This window comes from Dendrobium catenatum, unplaced genomic scaffold (genome assembly GCF_001605985.2).
Source record: "Dendrobium catenatum unplaced genomic scaffold, ASM160598v2 fragScaff_scaffold_637, whole genome shotgun sequence".
Classification (NCBI taxonomy): domain Eukaryota; kingdom Viridiplantae; phylum Streptophyta; class Magnoliopsida; order Asparagales; family Orchidaceae; genus Dendrobium; species Dendrobium catenatum.
This window is the reverse complement of record NW_021319099.1, coordinates 1,672,122-1,683,504: the sequence shown is the minus strand read 5'-3', so window position 1 is coordinate 1,683,504 and position 11,383 is coordinate 1,672,122. Positions and strand designations below refer to the sequence as shown.

The 11,383-nt window shown below is 33.7% G+C and overlaps 1 pseudogene; it reads left to right on the top strand.

Annotated features, from left to right (window-relative positions):
• Nucleotides 1–3,189: 3,189 nt before the first annotated feature.
• LOC114579796 lies at nt 3,190–11,075 on the top strand (annotated as a pseudogene).
• Nucleotides 11,076–11,383: the final 308 nt, after the last annotated feature.

The window sequence follows — 11,383 nt, the reverse complement described above, 5'->3', positions numbered from 1 at the left end:
TGAATTTGAGGTTTGTATAGAGGAAACAAGAGTACTAATTTCCAACTTCCCCCCTTGCACTTTGTAGTATTTTTGTAAGGCATTTCGTAGATCATAAACATAATACAGATGTTCAGAGTCAATAAAACCCGTCAGTTGATTCATGAATATGAGATCACCAAGCCGGCCATAAGGGAATTCGTTTGAATCCAACTATGAAACTTGCCAATTGTGTCGAACATAAATAATCATGAGAATACAAATAGCCGACATCGTGGCAACAAATCTGAACATTTCATTATAATCAATTCCTTGTTGAGCAATTTTTGACAGAGTTTTACTTCATTTTATACTGTCACCTATTGTCAAGCATGTTATGGTCTCTGTGAAGGAGGAACAAGTCTCTAAGTACATTTTTATTGTATATATAGTAGGAAATGCTATTGAGATCGCTTTATGCCTTTGTTGATGCTTAACAACTTAGAGTGGAGTAAACGGTGGAGTTAGTTGTTGAGCTCCTCACAATTCGTTTTGAGCATCAGCTCACAATACTTCAAATTAAGGGTATGTTTGGAACAATTTTTTTGTTGTTTTTCTGTTCAGACAACAACTACAATTCTTATCTGGGTGCTGCTTTCTCAATATTTTTAAAAAATTTTTTCTATGATCATAGTGCTAACGTTATTTTTTCTTCAGTAACTTCACAAGCAATTTTATAAAAAGTTACAGTCATATCAAACAAATCCTAAATCGTTATTATGCATTATATCAAGTTTCTATCTAACATGGATTCAAGACATCCTCCATCCATTTTGAGGGGGAGTATTAGGCTTTGTTTGGGATGACTTTCATACTGCCACTTAAAGTAGCTTTTTAGTACAAAAATTAAAAATTTATACCAAAAAATTGCTTTAAGAAGCAATATGAAAGTCGTACTAAACGAAATCTTGATTAATTAAATTTAGAACCATATATATTTCACCTTTACCGTGCCATTATGCACATACAATTAGTATTATTTCTTGCATTTTAACACCCATCATCTTGCCTAACCTCCACCTGTGTAATATATATATATACGTTGCACTTTGGCATTTTCTTGGAGGTTTTGAGTTAACATATCTTCCCATCCATTTCGAGTCTCCTTTCGGGTTTCTTCTTCCACATTTTCATCATTGACTTCACGGCAACCCTAAAGAATTCAAAAGTCATGGCCAAAATGACCAATGCCGATTACCACTATTAACTACAATTGCGTAGCCACCATCTTCGAAATACTATCGCTCTATTGTCATTATCTGACTATCATTATCTAATCATCACCATTTTATTATCATCAGTCGACATTGTAGCCCGACAACTGTTACCTTAACACTACCTTATTGTTTTCACAAGATTGTCGTCGTTCGATCGCCATCACTTGACATTCATGGTTCGACCATTATCTGTTGATCGTCATTACCCTCTACTACTCTTATAATCTTAGCTGTAAGCATACGAAATCAAACTAATATTTCTAATTTTATAACATTATCTACTCCATCTAAAAGTAAGAATAGACTCCTAGTATTTTACTTATATAGAAAAACATTTGTTCACTTTTGTAATTTACATATAAAATCTTAGGATATCCTCCAAGGGAAAAAACCTTTTTTTTTTTTTCACTTCAAAATTTAATAACAATCATATCAAACTATAATTCATCTGAAAATGGTCAGGAAGGAGGCAAGAAATAAATCGAGCAGCCATAGCTTGGACATTTCGTCGTTTGGCGCTCGAAGAGAGATGAACGTCAAATAATACGCTAAGGCTTAAGCTTAAATGCCCTGAGGATAAAATTGTAAATTTGTTAGGTAATTATTTGGGGCGGCAGGAGCAGCCGGGCAGGCCACGGGCTGCCGCGGTTTGGAAATCGGGTTGAAACGGTTCATTTTTAGGTTTCTCGGGTTGACCCGAACCGAACACAAAATTTCATACGGGTCAAAAACCTGAACCCGAACCTGACCCGTTTCAGGTCCAGGTTGACCCTAACCCTAAATTTTCGGGCAGGGTTCGGGTCGTGTCAAATATTGACAGGCCTAGTTATACCGACATATTTATGAACACGATAATATTAAATTCATAAAATCGTGTGCATTATTTAATTTATTTTAACTAATTTACCTTTATAAAAAATATATTTAAAATTAAAGACCTTACTATTTTATTTATGTAAATTATTAATAAGGATGTATATATTTTTAAGAAATTAATAAAGCATGTATATATTAAATAATTTCTTATGTAGTTAATAATGCATTATAAGAAATTAGCTAACTAGATTAAATTTTTATGTTATTTGTATATTTACATTGTAATAAAATATTTAAAGAATATTTTTTATTATTTTATTCATATAATTATCTATCTTTAAATAATTATTAAACTATATATTGAATATGTAATTAATGAAAAATTATGAAAAAATATTTTGAATTATGTTGTAAAGTTTATTAATTAATTTAATAGTTTATTATTAATATGATTGTTTTAACCAAGTAAATTTTGAATAATATATTAAAGAAAATTTATTAACCATGCATTTATTATGATATATATTTGAATATTTATTAAGCTATTAAATAAAACTATATATAATAAATTATTTTACACATGCTTAATAATATCTTTTAAAATATATCTAAAATTTATACATCCTTAATAATAATTTACATACAATAAAATAATAATAATTTTAATTTAAAAATTTTATTATAAATAGCGGGAAGTCAAAATAAACAATATAATAATATGATTAAACTACATAACAGTGTTCTAAATAAATCGAAAAATATAATTTGGAACACCTGATTTTTCACATTCTACATTCTAAGAAATGTTAACATTTCACGCATTCCTTATTCAGAAAATAATTTTCATATTTACTATTTTTTAAATTATCTCTCAATAATACTTCTTTTATTTAATTCAATTAAAAATTTTGCTTCTTTTTATAAATTAGTAAAATTATCCCTCAAACACTTTTTGAATATAGTTTTGAACGGCATTATTACATGAACATAGAGCGCCCCACACAGCAGATCGCTTTTCATCTTAAATATATACGGCCTCAAATCGATACGGAGAAACAAAACTCCCCCACTATTTCGGACTGCCCGACATGCTTCCCCTCTTCACACTCCTCCTTCTCTCCGCCGGCCGCCACCCCGCCCAAAAAATACCATCTTTCTCCTCGCCGGCCAGAGCAACATGTCGGGCCGCGGCGGAGTCACCGGAAACCGTTGGGACCATTTTATCCCACCGGAGTGCCAGCCAAGCCCCGACATTCTCCGCCTCAGCGCCGGTCTTCGATGGAAAGAAGCCCGCGAACCCCTCCACGCCGACATCGACTCGCGTAAAGTGTGCGGAGTGGGCCCCGGCATGCCTTTGCTCACGCTGTCTTGCGCCGGTGCGGCTGCGCCACCGCTCGCGCCTCAGTGCCGTCGCCGTCGGAGGGGAACGTTGCGATACGTGAGTGGGCCGCGGAGGGAAACGCGGTATACTCAACTTGGTGCGGCGTGCACGTGCCGCGGCGGCGGCGGCGGAAGGAGGAAAGGTGGCGGCTGTGTTGTATCAGGGGGAGAGCGTACTGTCTCCAAGGCGGATGCGGAGGCTAATAGGGAGAAGGATGGAGATCTCTGATTGGGATCTGAGGGCGGGATTTGGGGGATCCGGAATTTGCTCTAATTCAGGTATGTTGTTGTAACCGTCCGATTTAAGCTGAATACTGGTTATTAATTTATTACGCTATTAATATGTCGAAACATTTTCTATAAGTGCATAGCTTCATTTAAAATAAAACTTATTCAAAATGTTTAAATTTTTTATTATTATTTTTATCCTCATTCATAAATAAAAGAAAACTCCTTAAAAAAAAAAATTAAATTTTTTTCTATTTGAATGTTGAGTTTTTCTATGAGAATAATTAAAAAAATTTATTTATGTTGTTTTCAAGTCGAATTAAAAGAATATGAATGATATGTAAATCTAATTTTAATTTTCAAATTTATTTTGAATTTTCTCACAAAATAAAATAACAAATGCATGAAAAAGTTGTAATTTTTATGAAAGAAATTATGAAGGGAATAACTATTTTGATATGATCTAATTGAAAGTTATTTCGCACTGTAGTAAATATGATTACAAGATTTGTTCTTTCCTCAACTTAGAGAGTATAGGATTACACAGAGAATGAATGAATAGTTTGGCATGTTGATAAATGACGTGAGAAAATATTAGGGAGCGAGATGTTTAGCCAATTGTGATCCGAAGATGAATGGTTTGATAGTGGAGTGCTTCAGAGTGACAATTCAAATATGGTGGTTGGGCGATACTACGTTTAAGTTAGGGAGTAGCAAGAATCTCAAGGCAACCACTCTTGATATTATACAACATTTCTAGTCACTGTTCCTACATGTAGCGGCGGACCCAAGAAATTTATAATTTTGTGGATGTGCCTACATGTAATAGACTCATTAAAAATATTTTAAGTTTCAATTCAAATTTAATGTATAAAAATATTATCGCATTAAATACACTGAAAATTTTGGAAACAAATTAAATTTTGTGTTCACTTAAAACTACTTTTAAATTGGCTTAAAATTATATTATATTATTTAACTCAGCGCGTTTTTTTTTAGGGAAATTTACATACATGTCACTTTATAATATCTTATTTACATATATTAACACTCAAAACTTTATATTATAATACATACCACCCTATATTATTTAATATTAAATATACCACTTATTCTTTTTCTAACACTCATATATTTCATTTCTACCACTCATATTTGATATAAAATGAACTATGGGTGTAGTATGTAATATTAAAATTTTTAAGTGTTAAATATGTATAATGAGTGTAAGATAGTATTGTATGTAAATCTCCCCGCTCAAGCTGAGAAAAATAATATATATATAATATATATATATATATCAATATTAAATTAAATTATTTTAAAAAAGTTATTTCCGTAATATATAAATATAATACTAAATCCATATACTTTTAATTAATATAATCTCTTATTAAATTTTAATATAAAAAATAAATGGAAAATATAACTTTTCTAAAGGCGTTGGCCTTTAGAAAATAGGTTTATTTTGGCTGTCGTGAAGCCTACGAAGGAAGGTGTCAGGCTGTTCGATGATGGGGTGTTTCCACTCTCTCATGATAGGCGTAAATCCGGTCATTTCCCAACCTTTAACCCAAAGCTCTTTTTTTTTTTTTTTTATGATGAGGAAGTAACTGTCTTAGGCCACTGAAAATCCCGATTGACCTAGCATGCAACCCACATTAATTTACACTTGCCAAGGAATTTGAACCCGGGACCTAGGCTTTGCCCAGCCGGCTCTTCACCACCCGGACAAGCAGCGGTGGGTCCTTTAATCCAAAGCTTGAAAAGGAGATTTGAATGGGGTTTATGTGGGTGTGAACTAAACTGTGTATGAAATGCTTTAAATTTTAAAGCTTACCACCGGTGAGCAGCGACAAAAGTTTATGGAATCATTTGAAATGATGTATGAATGGCTGATAATATAACTTTAATCATTTAAAAATATTAATCATTATATTTAAATTTAAATATGTCCTATAATGTTATCACTTCTTTAAAAAATTATATTCATAAATATAATTTATTATCTTAACAATATATAAAAATCTCATATACATATACATAAAATAAATAAAACAACTCATAGTAGATACGTAGAAATCCCACAAGAGAGAAAATGCTAAATATTAGAAAAGATTTCATTCCTTATAATTAGGAAAGAAGTAGATATAATATAGAAGCTGTGGTTTGTCTTGATGAATTTGAGTTGCATTCAAAGATCATTAGCTGTTTGTTTGATCATTTTCTTTAGAGGAGGAGAGGTTTGAGGTCAAAAATTTAGGATAATTTTTGGTGTCAGTGTTAGAGGTTTGCATTGGTGATGGTAACCATTGGAGATGGTCTCTCCCTTCCCTTCGCTTACTTTTGTCCAAGTCTACTCCAAGCTAGGGGTGCAATCAAGTCAAGTCGAGTTTAGGCCCTTATCGAGCTTGGTTCGTTAGTTGGAAAGAGAGCTCGAACTCGAGCTTGTCTCACCGTAAACGAGCTCAAGATGGGCGGGAATTTTTAAATTTAGGCGGGGTTTTTAAAAATTAGACGGGGTTTTTAAAACTTAAGCGGGATTTTTAAAATTAATCAAAATTTAGAAAAAATATTAAATGATTAACATTTACATAAAACTTAGGTGGTTTTATTTTTTTAATATTTAAATTTAATAAATAAAATAAAATTATTTTAAAAATTATAATATCTATTCGAGCGGGCTCGAGAGCTCACGAGCCGAGCCGACTCAAGCTCGAACTCGAGCTCGACTCATGAGCTCAATAAGCTTGGCTCGCGAGCCCATAAATAAGTTGAGCTCAATTCGACTATGCTCACTTGCACCCCTACTCCCAGCACCCACCCATAAGATTATGCTCCACAATATACTTTGTCTCCCTCAATTATCGCATAATCTACTATCTATATCCAATGTCACAAAAGATAACAACTTATCAATTGTGTTTAATGCTTCTGGTTTTCACATTAAGGACCCGAAGACAAACTCTACCCTTTTCTCGCACAATCTACTATCTACCGTGATGGCCTCTATTCGCTCTCATCTCACTCTTTCAACAATTGAAGATACCACACTCTATCAGCCACCATACCCTCCTCACTTCGCTGGTACTATTGCCTAGGTCATCCACATTAACAAGTTATAGCTACAATATCTAAATTATAAAGCTCCCTAGCTATACCTCTATCTAGTTCGTTTTGTTCATTATGTAAGTAATGTAGAACTAGAATGTATGCGCAATTTTGCAATATCATAATTATACGCCTATTGAATTTGGGCAATAATAATTATGTTAGCTTCTTGTGACTTAAACAAACAAGTTAGAATATTTGAAAGATGATTAAAGCTTAGGTCAAATTACTTGTAAGAGTTTAGAAACACAAATAATCAATATTAATCAAGACCAGGGAGTTTCAATAGCAATCCCTAAATTAACAATAAGAATAGTCACTAGTTCGATCCCTTCCTTAACTCTTTAATGACTGGTAAAACGGAGAAAGTGTTGCATGTCCTTTGTGATGCCACAAATTAAGGTAAAGCTTAGAAAGGAAAAAAGATTTGGAGGAGAGATTCAACTTGATCAAGGTTTGGAAATAATCTATCATTGCACGGAAGAAAGTTGTTCGTCGATGGCTTCGGCAAGGGTGAAGATGATCCTCTCTACGTATTCCTCTACAGTTTGGTCAATCTCCGGATTGATGTCAAATAACAGTGAGTTGAGAATATCAACTTGACCTTGATCGTTGTAAACAAACTCGTGGTCACGTTCTGGATCCGCCATACATCAGTAGACAACACATCGGGGATGCAGCACTCTTTTGGGCAGCAAAGAGAGGCCTTCCAACAAACAGTGCAGCAAGTATTATTGCTGAAATTTTCAGGACAGCAGGTAGAGACTTTGGTGAGAAGGCAATAGTAGCAAGTAGGAAGGGATTAGGAGTAATGGCGGTGGAGGAGAGAGGATGGGCCGGCCATATGGGAGAGGGAAAGGGATTTTATTTTCAGTTTTTTTATCTTATTTTAGGAGGGAAGTTCTCATAAAATTTGAAGTTAAATTTCAGATTTGATTAGGAGGGAATTAGGGTTTTGAATTGTGAATTTGAAACAAGGTGAGGGAAAGGAAAGACACTCCTTGATGAGAGAATTGCTTGAGGCTTCTAGAAGGAAAGGATTTAATGAGGAAGAGAGAGAGGGAAGGGGGAGAGGCCGGCGACATGCCTAGGTAGAGTGGGGGTTTGGGAAAAGAGAATTAAGGCTTGGCTTATCAAGAATCTCAAATTGGGTATAATTGAATTAAATCAAATCCAATTTGAAATTTAATTGAACTTAATTTAAGTAACTTTCCAAAAATAGATCATCGTATATTTGGAAATAATTTCAAATTCAAATTGATTGGAAATTGAAATCGATAGCTTTCCTAATTTAAGATGTTTAATAAATGGAAAGTGTTAACTAGAGATTTGAATTTTGGACCGGCAACATGGAGGGGGAGGGGCCTTGGGCCGATGGTTTGGAGGTGAAAGAGTGTTGGCCGGAGTTATGGGGGTGGTGGGGTTCGGCCGAGAGAGAGAAAGGGGAAGTGATGGCCGGCGGTTTGTGGGGAAGGAGAGGAGAGGAAGACCGAAGAAGGAGATTTCGACCACGAACTCGGACGCTTCCTGTGGTTGGTGGGTATTGCGATGCCCATACCTATGAACTTCAATCTCTCCAAGAACTCTCAAGCTCTCCCAAAACACACAAGTGCATAAATTTCTTGTAATAACATTCATTAGCCTCTCCAAAGAGGAGGAGGGAATATAAATAGCTACGGTTTACAATAAAAAAATAAAAAAGACACAAATGCCCCTAAGGGTCGCAAATAACTATTCCCTCAAGTGAGAGTAAAAATGAAAAAATGCATAAATAAATCAAATACATATAATGACTCAAAAATAAATATGTGCGATCTTCGTGGCCATAGATCGTCAGCCCCGTCTCTGGTAGACTCTCCAAGGTCGGATGTCCTCATCAGTAAGGCCTCAAAAGGACACAAACTTTCCTTCTCAAGATCTACTGATCACCAGTGCAAACCATTATAATTAATACACATCGATGCATGGGGTCCATATCCGATCCCTTCTACTCAAGATTTCAAGTGCTAATATTTTTTGTGGATGATTCTTCTCATTATTCATGCATTTTTTTCACTCATGTGCAAATTTGATGTTCCATCTATATTTATTAAATTTCATACTACAATTGAAAAGTAGCTATCCCTCAAAATTAAACACCTACGCTATGATGGAAAAATGAAATTCTTAAACCATACTCTCCAAAACTTTCCACAACTACATGTCATATCACATCAAATTAATTTCCCTTTCACTCCCGATTCTCAAACAAAATAGCCTCGCCGATTGAAAACACTGAACGAAAATATCGTCATATCCTCGAAACCATAAAAACCTAACTTCACACTACCCATCTTCACTACAACCTATGGCTTGACTCACTACTCATTGATGTTTATCTTATCTACATTATGCCTTTCCCAAACGCTTCAAACAAATCAGCATATTAACTATTATACAAACATTCACCCAACTACGATCACCATTGCATCTTCAGATGCACTTGCTTTCCTCTCTTATGTAATAACCCAAAAGTGTGAAATGAATTTATTTGAAAAACATAAAAATTTTGAAGTAGAGTGTTGTGGTGCTAGGCTACTAATAGTATTTATATATTTTTTTTATTATAAATATCTTTGCCTCGCTCAACTTCCTCCCTCACTTGGTTACGTGGTAAGGAAGAAATTGAAGGAGGAGAAGAAGAGAAAGGAAAGATAATGATCTTTGGGTCGCATTTATCTATCGATTCTATTACGGATTTTACTTCTTTCATTGTAAGTAACTAACTTCTTACTTCTGTTTTTGATGATTTTGATTTCTATGGATTTTTCTACTAAATCTACCAAAAATACATTATATCATGAATGAAACAATAATTGAATAATCTTGAGCTCTTTGGATTCCTCTAGTCGAAACACTCGCTTTGATTGTAAAATATTGTAAAAGTTAGATCCTTCAATTAATGTTATAAACATTTTAATTATGCTTTAAGTACTCAATATAGGCTCATTCGAAGTCAGGCCAAAATGCTTCTGCTGACATTAGACTCATCTATTTTCAATGTTCTTTTTTATTATAAATTTTATGAAATTAGGGTTCAAATCATCCCAAATTTAATTCCATACGTTTTTCAATTCAAATATTACATTTCAATTCATGCTTAATCAAATATATTTTTTTAGACGTGTCAAATATTAATTTTAGCCGTTTACTTTTCTATCATATATATAATGATGTGAAATTTTGATGTCTATTTACAGTTTTCTTGCATGACATTTTAGTAATTTAGCCAAAATCTGCGCTCCATTAAAAGGCTCATGTTGATTCCTCCTATCATAGACCATTCATTTGATATTTAATCTCTTAAATGATATTGAAATTGAGTGATCTTAGTTGTATTGAATTCCTCTCGTCGAGATGATCATTTCAACTATAATCATACAAGATTTGAAAATCTTTTGTTATATTAAATAACATCATGAAGTTTCTAGTTACACATTAAGTGTTTGATTTAGAGTTATTTGGACTTGAATCTGAACAATTGACAGCCCAATTTGCACTAAACCACACCGACACCCGCGACAACATTTTATCAACATACTTTAGATAATATTACTTCTGCTTTTAACTGTTTATTCAACACATTATATGAGACTTTGTGGCTATACCACTGCAGGTTGCTATTGCATCAGGGGAAGGAAAATACATAGAAATAGTAAGAAATGCACAAAAAGGTCTCAAACTTCATAAAGTCTTATGTGTTGATGCAAAAGGCTTACCACTTCAACCTGATTACTTGCATCTCACAACCCAAGCTCAAGTAACACTTGGTAACATGTTGGCGGATGCTTACTTGAATCATACAGGACACCCTTCTCACTCAATTCGTGATTTATAATTATTGTCACAGAAGAAGAAGAAGATTGAAGGTCACAAAATGGACATTTTATTATTTATTATGTCATATAAGATGTTACTTGTGAATGTGTTGGATTGTTCTCAATTGAGTTTCACAAAATACATCCAAGGCATTATGGCCAAAGCAAAAATGCTAAATGTCAATATAGGCTTCATTTGGGATGGCTTTTTTACTGCTTTCTAAAGCAGCTTTTTAATTTAAAAATTCATTGAATTAGAATTTTTTATACCAGAAAGTTGTTTTAGAAAGCAGTAAGAAAGCTGTTCCAAACGAAGCATAGTTTCAACATCATTGTCATTTGTCAAATAGTAATGTGCATGAGCTGCTTGATGTCAGCTTTCTTGATGATGTTGTGGGAGTTCAACTTCATCATTGATGTCTTATAAATGGCTCTCTTAGTTTATGCATTGTTAGATAAGTGGCCACTGGTCTGATCTGCTGGCAAACATCTATCATGTTGCCTTCTTGGTACAATTGAAGATGGAATACATATTCGAAGTTACTCAATTCAACATTGTATTTTCTTGTATTCTCTAGTGTTGGTTGAACTTCCCATTAATGTTTATGCTGTGTTCATTGGGTTTAACATAATATCATGGAGCTCCCAAAAAAAAAAAAATCGTTGCTTGATACTCCAATTAAAAATTATTTAAGAAAAAATTATATTATATTTAATTTAAATTATATTTGTTGGGAGCTGGAGTATTCGCCATGA